The following is a 10,679-nucleotide window of genomic DNA, read 5'->3' as shown; positions in this document are numbered from 1 at the left end:
GCAAGTAGGCAGAGGGGGCTGCACCGCAGCGCAGCATCGGTAACAGGCCCCTGTATCAGTGATTTCTGTTTGAAGGCAAGTGGAAAGTGGCCTCCGTGATACGGCTGGCTGCTTTGTACTTGCTTTAGTCAAGCAAAACAAACAGGCTGTATTTTGCTTACAACGCTATGCAAGTACAATCCAAGTTACGGAGTTCTAGATAAATTTACCCTTTAGAACAGACACTGTTCCAAAGGGCACCAAACTTCTTGGGAGCGATGGGGGAAGGGAAAGTAACATGGAACTTCTTTCACATAGAAGTGGTACATGTCTGGTGTTTCTGGAAATGCGGTTTCCAGTGAGAACAGAGTGTATATCTTTGCACCATCAGAGCAACACACATGCATCGTGCGTGCAGCAGCATCTGGGTCAGGTGCCCTGTAGCATGAGAGGTACTGTGAATTGTAAAGGTAACTTAAATTGTTAATGAAATAAAACATTCTTTCCTTTAAATTGCATCTTTTCCAGGACATTGAAAAATTGTATTATTTTGAAAAGCACAAAACTGTAGCTCTAGCACAATGCAAATATGGCACTATGGGTAGCGGTGAACTACTGGTCCTGGTCACCTGTCCCTGAATGTAGTGGTATCTGGTCAAGGTCAAGGGCGTACTCTTAATGAAGGCTCATACTTCTATGTACACTGTGCAAACTGAGCTTTTTTTCTAGTTGCATATGAACTACATGTATAGGAGTTAATAACGCTGAGTGGGCACAAGAGATCTCCATTTCTGCCAAACATTTTCAGTTCTGACATCAGAGAAAAAGGGTAAAATACCTCAGGGCAGATCTGTAGGACAGAGTGTAGCAGAAGGCTGACGAAGGCAGTGCAGAGCCCTGAAAAAGTGTCTGTCTGTACTGCCGTGGCACCGTACATCAGACTCATGCTTAAAGGAAGACATATTCCTGTATGACTTTCCCAGAAGTCCCATACTGTGTAAAATAAAAGACAACAGATGTAGACAGGAGAGGAAAAGACAAAAGGGTTTTGATCAGAGAGACAACTTGCAATCACCCATGGACGACTTCTGGCATTGAAACAAAGCGGGACTTTGAAGGATGATTTTTTGAGGCAATTTTGCCAGGCTGATGGAGAATTCATCAGTATGAGGCAGTATCAGAGAAAGTGCAAAGGTGCTTGTTAGAAAACATAGTAAGCAGGCAAAGGACAGTGACCCTGGCTAGATATAAGTGAAATGCAATGATAAGATGATACTGAGGGTTAATGGAAAAGCCCTTAAAAGCGAAGATACCTTACACAGTTGCTTTTGGAAGAGAAGACTTGGGAAACTATAAAGGGATATGACCAAAGTAACAAGATTAGAAAACTGTGTTCGTAGGTGTTGTGGTTTAACCCTGGCCAGCGCCTAAGCCCCAGGCAGCCGCTCGGTCACTGCTCTGCAGCAGGATGGGGGAGAGGATCAGAAGAGTAAAAGTGAGAAAACTCGTGTGTTGAGGTAAAGACAGTTTAATAGGTAAAGCAAAAGCCACACACACAAGTGAAGCAAAGCAAGGAATTCATTCACCCCTTCCCACGGGCAGGCAGGCTCAGCCATCCCCAGGGCAGCCGGGCTCCATCACGTACTCGGGAAGACAAACGCCACAATGCCAGGTGTCCCCATCTTCCTTCTTCTTCCCCCAGTTTATATACTCAGCATGAAATCCCACGGTAAGGAATATCCCTTTGGCCAATTTGGGTCAGCTGTCCTGGCTGCGTCCCCTCCCAGTCTCCCGTGCCCCTCCAGCCCCCTCGCTGGCAGGGCCTGAGAAACTAAGAAGTCCTTGACTTGGTATGAACGTCACCCAGCAACAACTGAAAACATCAGTGTTCTATCAGCATTGTTCTCACACCACATCCAAAACACAGCACTGCACCAGCTACTAAGAGGAGAATTAACTCTATCCCAGCTGAAACCAGGACAGTAGGTTTAATGAGTCAAAACTTGTCAAGGTAGTCAAATAAAACTGAAATGATGATGTTACGACCAGATTTTCACACTATGTAAAACACAGGGTCTGTCACTTCAAGAGCTCTTTATAATACGTCAGAAGACTTCACAGTATCTAAATAGTCTTTCTTAAGATGGGTTTCTCTCCTTTTATAGAGAGGAAAAAACTTCTGATACAAAGACGTGGAGTTCCACTGTGCTCCTCTCTGAGATGACATAGGTCAACCGCCTGTGTAAACTGGCTGGTAGCTTCAAAGGCCCCTTCTTGTCTGTTTTGTCCACATGAAGATAATGTGGCAATAAGATAAATTGTAGTGGTGTATATCAGATTATTTTAAGATTTTAAAAATGTCTCTAGACTATTAGAATAATTCTGATATTCTTTGCACTCAACACTTAGAAATGATTCAGGTTTTTCTTTAACCCCCGTTTTTCTAGCTAACCTTACTGCATTTTTGCTGCATGGGATTCTAACTTCCTCTGGCTCTGTTTGGAGATACACCATCGACCTTGGGTAGTTCATATTTGTTTAAAGTTGCAATCCATGGCAATAATTACAGTGCCATAGTACAGTATGTGTGGTTAAACTTCAACTTATCTGCTTGTTTAGAGTTTGTCCCTAATAACTTGGAAAATACTTTAGGCTATTTCAGCAGAGATGTCCAACAAAATAATTCTATTACATAAATAAAAGTAACTTATTTCCAAAGCACTAATTTGGTAAAGCCTGAAAAAGATTTGCTCTGTATCAGTCTCAAGCAATGCTGACATACAAATGCACACACAGAAAAGTTTGGTTATTGAAACTACTTAATAGGTCATCATTTTAAATAATAAACAGAACTTCTTGATCCAAGATGACACAAACCATGAACTGCTTATGACAACTACTTTCATTTGGTTCATTTTTCCTACTTTCATACATAGTATAACTTGCTTGCCTAAACTGTGCCTGTAATTTCAGTAGAATAAATGTTTATGTATTAATATATAAAAATTATATAATAGTTTGCTATATATAATAATTTGCTATTTATAATGCTATTATTAATGCCATTTATAATGATTTATAATTTCCAGTTTCAATACAGGCTGGGGGATGAAAGGATGGAGAGCAGCTCTGTGGAGAAGGATCTGGGGGTACTGGCGGACAAAACACTGGACATGAGCTGGCACTGTGTGCTCGCAGTCCAGCCAACCGTGCCCTGGGCTGCACGGCAAGCAGCGTGTCCAGCAGGGCGAGGGAGGGGGCTCTGCCCTTCTCTCCACTCTGGTGAGACCCCCTCAGCAGCGCTGTGTCCAGCTCTGGGGCCCCAGCACAGCAGGGACACGGGCCTGTCGGAGCGGGGCTGGAGGCAGCCAGGCTGGAGCCCCTCTGCTGCGGAGATGGCCGAGTGAGCTGGGGTTGTTCAGCTGGGAGAAGCGAAGGCTCCAGGGGAACCATATCGTGGCCTTTCAGTATATCAAAGGGGCTTATAAGAAAGATGGAGAAAGATTTTCTGCCAGGGCCTGTAGTGACAGGACATGGGGCAGCATTTGTCAATCGAAAGAGGGCAGATTTAGATTGTGCATAAGGAAGAATTTTTTTTTATGCTGAGGGCAGCACGGCACTGGCACAGGCTGCCCGGAGCAGCTATGGGTGCCCCAGCCCCGGCAGGGCTCAAGGTCAGGCTGGACGGGGCTGGGAGCAGCCTGGTGTGGTGGCAAGTGTCCCTGTCCACAGCAGGGGGCTGGAACTGCATGGTCTTTAAGGTCCCTTCCCACCCAAACCATTCTGATTCCATGAATGCTCTGAAATACCTCAACTTTTCTCACCTTTGCTGGTGCATCTGAATTCGGCATCCGGGGGAAAAAAACGACTCTGAGACTGAGTACTTGTTAAAAAGGTCCTATAAAGCACCACTTTCAGCAAAGCAGGAGATCGAAGACAAAGATTTTGTAAAGAAGTTAAGAAGGCTAAGGAAAATAATTGGTTCAGGTTAAAAGGGAACAGTTCTGTTCAGCCGATCTTTGTGGTACATGCAGACACACTCCAGGTTGTTTAACTTCTAATAGTGCAAACTTCTTGAAAACAGCTGGAGGGGATGCTACAACAGCCAATGAACACGACATATCATAGCTTTTTTTTTTTTTCAGCAATAATCATGCAGGCAAAATGGAGCCTGATCCCATGGATCCTCCATCTCATTAGCAATATACAGTTGCATATTACAATTGTATTGTGCATGAATTTAGGAAAAAATTAAATTGAATGTTCAATCGAATATCAGTTGAACTATAGACAGAAACCTTTAATTAAAATTTTGGGGAATTACATGGCTAATGGCATTGTCTGAAGTTACATTATTTAGCTATGCAATTTGCCAGTCTTTTCACAAAACTCAGTACAGTACAACTCTAAACCTTGTCTATGTATTTTTTTTCCACCAGAGGGTGCTGGGCAATTTTTTGAAATACAAGTTACGTAGGGATAACGTAAGGTGCTGTTCATAGAAACCTGAAACAGGAACTAAAAAAGAAGTTTCCAATCTTTGTTTATTATGATACCCTCAACATGAACAGCTGCTGAGTAATTAATTCCATTCGTAGCAAGGCAGTGTTTTTATCCAGGATTTCAGAGGGTGTCCTGCTGTCATGCACAAGACCTGTTCAGGCAGTGGACATTACTACTTTGCAGTACTTTGAGTAGCAGTTTAGAAACTCTGAGACTCTTGTAAGTATTAGGATAAGAAGTAACTAGCTTACAGATTTTTTGGGGAAATTTTTGAGAAATACAAGGAGCTATACTTTTTTTTTTTTTTGGAAAGAGGACTGTAGCCCATGAATTGCTGTTTTAATGTCTTGACGTAGCAATATAGGAGAGTGGAAAACATTTTGCCAGAGAACCCTTTACACATGCCGTAGTGGGAGCTGATGCTAGTTTTAGAGGGAAGTGCATGTAGCTTAGCAGTACCAACAGGATAAACTCTGCTGAATAGTCTATGCCTATGAAATGATTGGAGGTTCACATGACATTAATTTTACTTCTTCATGCACTGTGTGCGGGGTGTAGAGAAAACACCTTTCCATATAGTGCATTTGGCTCCAATGTGGATGTTTGAGTCATGAGCATCAGCATTCACAAGCAGATCCCAAATCTACGTTTAAAATTATGTTTATAGTTTATTCTCAAATTTAATCTTCCTGCTTTGGAAAGCAAGCTCATACACGTCTCGCTGGGGTATCTGCAGGGTCTGACCCGCTCTGGACCCGACAGGCACTGAAGCCCTTCAGTCACCAGCAGGCTGGAAGGACAAAGCTCCCGCATGTCCTCCGGGCGCCACGCGCCCTCCCAAAGCCGGCGAGGAACCCCCGGGCACCCCCGCGTCCTGGCAGCGAGCCCCGGCCGGCGGAGCGGAGCGCACCGCACCACGGCCCCGCCCGCCGCCGCAGCGCGCTCGCGGGGGGGCGGGACCCAGCTGGGGCTGCGCGCGGGACGGATCTGGCGCGGGGGCGCTCCCGCCGTTCCGGCTACCGTGCACGGCCCGGCCGCGGGGCCCGTCCCGCCCGGGGGCTCGGCGCTGCCTCCCGCCCGTGGCCCGCGCCCAGGGGCCGGGGGCGGGGGGGGGGGCAGATAGCCTTTGCTCTGAGTCGAGGTCCGTCCCTCAGCAGGTGCTGCCCGGACGGAAGAACGGGAATTTCGTCTCCGCGGCCGGGCTGGGCCGGCTGTCCGCGGGAGCGCCCGCGGGGGGCTGCGGCCCGCCGGCCCCCTCCCGCCTGAAGAGCCGCCCTGACCCCGCCGCCTCACCCCAGGGAGCGCCTGGCCGGGCCCCGGCCGCAGCCAGCCCGAGCGCGTGACCACCTCCGGCCAGGCCCGGCCAAGACCTGCCCGCCGCCGCGGCCCCGACCCCACCGCCAGACGCCGCGCACCTGCAGGCGGTGACGGCCTCTGCGCAGTGCCTGCGCGCTCGCACACTCCCGCCCCGCCCCTCCCCGCGCCGATTGGCCAGCGCTGCCGTGCGCAGCGCCGGTTGGCCGGCGGGCCCGTCAGTCTGGCGCGCCCCGGCTCCTCCCCTCGCTCCCCCGCCGCCGGCCTGGGCCTCGTCCTCAGCGGCTGCGGCGGGCGGGGGGCTCGGTCCGGCGGGCTGGCGGCCTGCGGCGCTGTGGGCGCGCCCCCGTCCCGGTGCCGGCGGGGTCCCCGCGCCGAGAGCGCTCGCGGGCGACGCTGGGCGCAGCCGTTCCCGGCCAGGTGAGACGGGGACGCGCCCTGCGTGCCCGCCGGGACAGGTGGGAGCCGGCCCCCGCCCCGGCACGAGGGGGCCGCGCTCGCCCCTCCCGCCCCGCGGGCTGCGAGCCCTCCCGCTGCCGCAGCCCCCCGCCCGCCGCCGTCCCCGCTTCGGGCGTGTGCCGCGAGCGGAGCTCTGCGGCGCGGGCCCGGCCGAGAGCCCCCCCCTCGCCTCCGCCGGCCAGGGCCGCGCCGCCTGCGGGCAGCTGCCGGCGCTCGGGCAGGGCGGGCCGGGCGCGGCCGCGGGCAGGTGCGCGGGGGGGGCTGGGCCGGGCCGGGGCCCCGCCGCGCTGTGGCAGGGGGCGGGCGGCGGGTGCCCGTCTGAGCGCCGCGTGGCCTTGAGGCCGCGGAGCCGGGCTGGCGGCCCCTCGGGAGCGGCCCCTCGGCCCGGCGGCGCGCGGCTGCCAAGCGACGTTGTGGCGCTGGGCCCGGGAGCGCCGCTGCCACCGCCGGGAGCCCGGTCGGGCCGCGGTGCGGGGGGCGCGGGTGTGGGGGGCGCTGGGCGCCCCGGGGCTCGGGGGGCGGCGGGAGGAGCCTCCCCGGGGGGCGCGTCGCCTGTGCAGGGGAGCAGCTGAAGCCCCGCGTTTGGTCATGTCCTCTGCACCTTCCGAATCAACCGGGCAGCTCCGTGCCCGCGGTGGGAGCGGCGTCGTGCAGGGGCCGTGGAGGAGCCTTGGTTGGCCGCGGCCTGTTTTAAAATCACATCAGATAATTTTTGGTCTGGCTTCAGCAGGATTAGGTACTCCCAAGGGTTTGGGATGTGGTGGAGGAAGAACTGTGGTTGGAATTAAGTGTGTAGCCGCAGTGTGCCTTTTGTCTCTAGTCTGTTGTTCTGAACCCGAGAAAATGGAATTTATGTAATCTCTTGTCTTTATTTATTACTGAAAAAAAAAATCTGGGTTGGACCCCTGTTAAGATGTGGAAAGATCTTCCTTGCCTTGAAGAGTTTATCACTGAACGTAGCGATCTCTGCCCTCTAGGTCCAGCAGTTGTGGTTACAGCCAGATTTGGTTTCCTGTGGGTGCTGTGCCTGGTGGATGTTCTTTATGTGTGCGAAGGACAGGGAGGGGATGGAGCAAGGGCAGAACTACGGGCACTTGTCTGTTCATTTTCTGTATGTTGTCCGCCCTGCCAGACATAGCACCAGTTGGAAGAAAAACATCAGAAAACTTTATTTTAACCAAGTTGTTTTATTATTTTTTGTTTATTGACCTTATTTTAGTAAAGGGGCAACATCTAGAAATCAAGATGGGCCATAGTTGGTGAGCTTTGCTTTTTGTTCCCTGACAACTTGTATTTCCAGTCTCTTGGCACGTTTTGTAATCAAGCTTTACATACAGATGTGATAGTGTATTTAAAAGCATTACTAATGAGCACCTTAGAAAATGAAAGATACTTTCATTTATTGTGTATACAAACATAAAATACCTTTAAAGCGAACTTCCATAGGAAGCATGGCTTTTGTTGAACTATGAGACTGAGAAACTTATTTAAAAGTAATTATTAGGTGACCGTATTTGCTATATTTTCTGTCCCAGTCAGTGTTTGCTGTGGCTAACAATGGTGCATCTGAATAGTGTTTTATTTTTTGTTTTTCAGTCACTTTGGTTAAAGTAATACATTGTATTGACAGTCAGCAAAAGCTCATCTTTCTCAACTGCTCAAACGTATGGGTTTTTTTTAATTAAACTTCAAATTTCAACAATTCTCTAAAACATTTTTTCTGCACATTTTTGCTCCCATTTTTCATCATACTTGGGGTATTAGCCTATATGGAATAGGGGGAGGAGGAAGAATTCAACAGCAAGATTGCCTCATTTAAAAACCATGTGTTCTATTCCTGTGATACTTCAGAAGAGTAACACTTTTCATCAGCAGCTCAGAAGACTGACTTGTTTTCACTCCTAAACACGTCAGTTTTGAAACTAAAGATCTAGAAATGGGAGTAGGGGAGCTAGGTAGCAGCTGTATAAGTTGGAATTTTGGAAGTACCATAGGTGAAAAAGTAACCAAAAGTTTTGGAGCCAGTTATACTTACCAGGGCTCAGGACAGCAAGGAAAAACTGGTATCTGTTCTGGAGGAAGCGTAGCAATATGTTTGTCTGTTGCTAGGCTAATTTGGGAAAACCATCAATGTCTGTATAATAAGGTTGGTTTTGGTGTGTGTTTTTTTTCTGGCGAGAAAGAGGATGTCATATCAGGTAAGAACTGAACTATTTTCAGTTAATGAATGTCAGACAGTATCTCCCAATGATAAACAGTTTAAAAGCCTGAGAACCAGGTTTCTTCTTAATTGCTAGATAGATGTTGAGATCTCTGGCCTGCCAGTCCCGATTTTGAAGTTCTTGTGTTGAGCTAACGAAAGGCAGGTGCTCTATGGAGTTTATTCTTTAATGTTACCTTGATTATCCATATCAGACAAAATAATAGGGGAAAATAGGATGGGCTTTATTTAATAATATGTTGAAGAACAGAAATATTGGGGTAGTTAAGACAGCATGGTTCTGTGAGAAATTTGTCTTGCTAACCAAACTAAATTTTATTCTTGTATGCAATTCTAGGTTGAATTGACGAAGGTAACTAGGTAAAAACTACAGATATGTTTACTTAATCAAGCACTCTAATACTGTGTGATACTTGGCCTAAAAAAATAACAATGTATTATCCTTTTAATAACAAACAACAAAATTGATCATTTACTGTCTATCAGATGTATTAATACTAGCTGCTTGTGAAAGAACCATTTCTTATAAGAATGATTCTACAGGGAGTTGTGCTAGGTCTGACAGTGCACAGCTTCATCAGTCATCTGGCAGTAAATTGGTGAATGCCATGGTTAACATTTGTAGATAACATCTTGAAAATGTGAACAGTTAAGACAGTCAGTCTGAACAGGGTGAAGTAGACCACTGGGCACATGATGTATTTGAATAGAGTGTGTTAAGGTCAAAATATTTATATTTGAACCTGTAGGCTTCATTTAAAGCACAATCAAATGTGTTTTGAGGTGCGGACGTTCTGCAAATGTTGCAGGCATTCAAAATAGGAAAGCAATGCAACAAGAACTCTCAGTGCATTGTTACAGGAAAAAAAGGGTTAATTCTATCTAAACAAACAGACAAGGAAGTAATGAACAGAATCAGGAAGAAGATTTTAAGTCCTAAAGTGTTTAGTGAAAAGGATGCTGGATTGTAATATGCATTTTAAAAAGGAAGGTTAAAAGTTCTGAGCGCCCCAAAATTAGGAGTGGAAGTGTATTAAGAATTTTTGATGGGAGAGCTGAAAAGCAAGAGCAGCCAAATTGATTAAATGCAGGATCAAGGAAGGTCTCAAGCACAAAAGGGAAATGTTTGCTGCAGTCAGCCTCTTTAGGAGAGGCGAGAGAGGTATCTGTGAGAACATTGAAGTGATCAGAGAAGTGTTGGTGGTAAGGGCTTACATGAGAAGGCCAAAGAACAAGTATTAAGTGTGTGTGTGGTGTTCTGTGTCCAGCCTCAACTCAAAACTGATGTAACATAGAATCAGAGTATCCCAACTTGGAGGGACCACAGGGGTTGAGTCCACCCCCCTGGCTTCATACAGGGCAACCTAAAAGTTAAACCATGTATCTAAGCATTGTCCAAACATTTCTTGAATAACTTTGCAAAACAATCCAAGACATCTAAGGTGGGATGTGGAACAGTATGCTTAAGTAAGTATTCACAGGCTCTATGTTAGGCTGAAATGATGTCATATGAGGAAAACATGAAGCTTTTAGAATAAGGAATTACTGTAGTCATAGGCTAGTGTAAGCGCGGAGGAATCTCCAAAGATAATCTAGTCCAAATTCCTGCTCAGAGCAGGGCCAGTTTTAGAGCAGGTTGCTCAGCATCTTCCTGAGTTTGGAATTTTGAGATTCCATAACTTCTCTGGGCAACTTGTTCCAATGCCTGAGCATTTTCACTGTGAATATTTTTTTTCTCATGTATGATTGGGATTTACCTTCCTGTGACTTGTCTCTGCTGCCTCTTGCGTTTTCATTGCTTGCCTTGGAGAAAAGTCTGGGCCCATCTTCTCTGTGATTTCCCATTCAGGAGTTGGAGCCAGCAACAAGATCAGTCCTTAGCATAGTCATTTTAAGATGAACAAACCCAGTGCGCTCAGCCTCTCCTCTTGCATCTCAGCTGTCTTTCAGCTGGCCTTTTATCTCATATATATTCTATTTCCTGAGCAATATGCTAGATGAAGTCTTCAGTCTAGATTTGTTTTCTGAAACTACATTAGGATGGCTTTCCAGAAAATTATCTTATTTCAACATCCTTGTGCTTGTTTTAATATTACTTTGAATATCTTTAGGTTTATCTTTTAAATGCTATCTTCAAGTAATAGAAAGTGAATAGCGGAAAGTTTTAGATATTTATAATACCATTTGGTGTTTTCAGATTTAA

At 47.4% G+C, this 10,679-nt stretch overlaps 1 protein-coding gene across 12 annotated transcripts in view; it reads left to right on the top strand.

The window, feature by feature from the left end:
- The first annotated feature begins 6,035 nt into the window (after positions 1 to 6,035).
- RALGPS1 (Ral GEF with PH domain and SH3 binding motif 1) overlaps positions 6,036 to 10,679 on the top strand; it is a 120,276-nt gene continuing 115,632 nt past the window's right edge. For all 12 annotated transcript variants that reach the window (XM_055721428.1, XM_055721440.1, XM_055721439.1 and 9 more), the window contains exon 1: positions 6,036 to 6,216. The gene's annotated coding sequence lies outside the window, so the exon portion shown is untranslated. The remainder of the gene's footprint in view (positions 6,217 to 10,679) is intronic.

Source organism: Falco cherrug, chromosome 9 (genome assembly GCF_023634085.1).
Source record: "Falco cherrug isolate bFalChe1 chromosome 9, bFalChe1.pri, whole genome shotgun sequence".
Taxonomy (NCBI): Eukaryota; Metazoa; Chordata; class Aves; order Falconiformes; family Falconidae; genus Falco; species Falco cherrug.
Note: the sequence above shows the minus strand (reverse complement) of the source record. Positions and strands in the feature narration are given on the sequence as shown.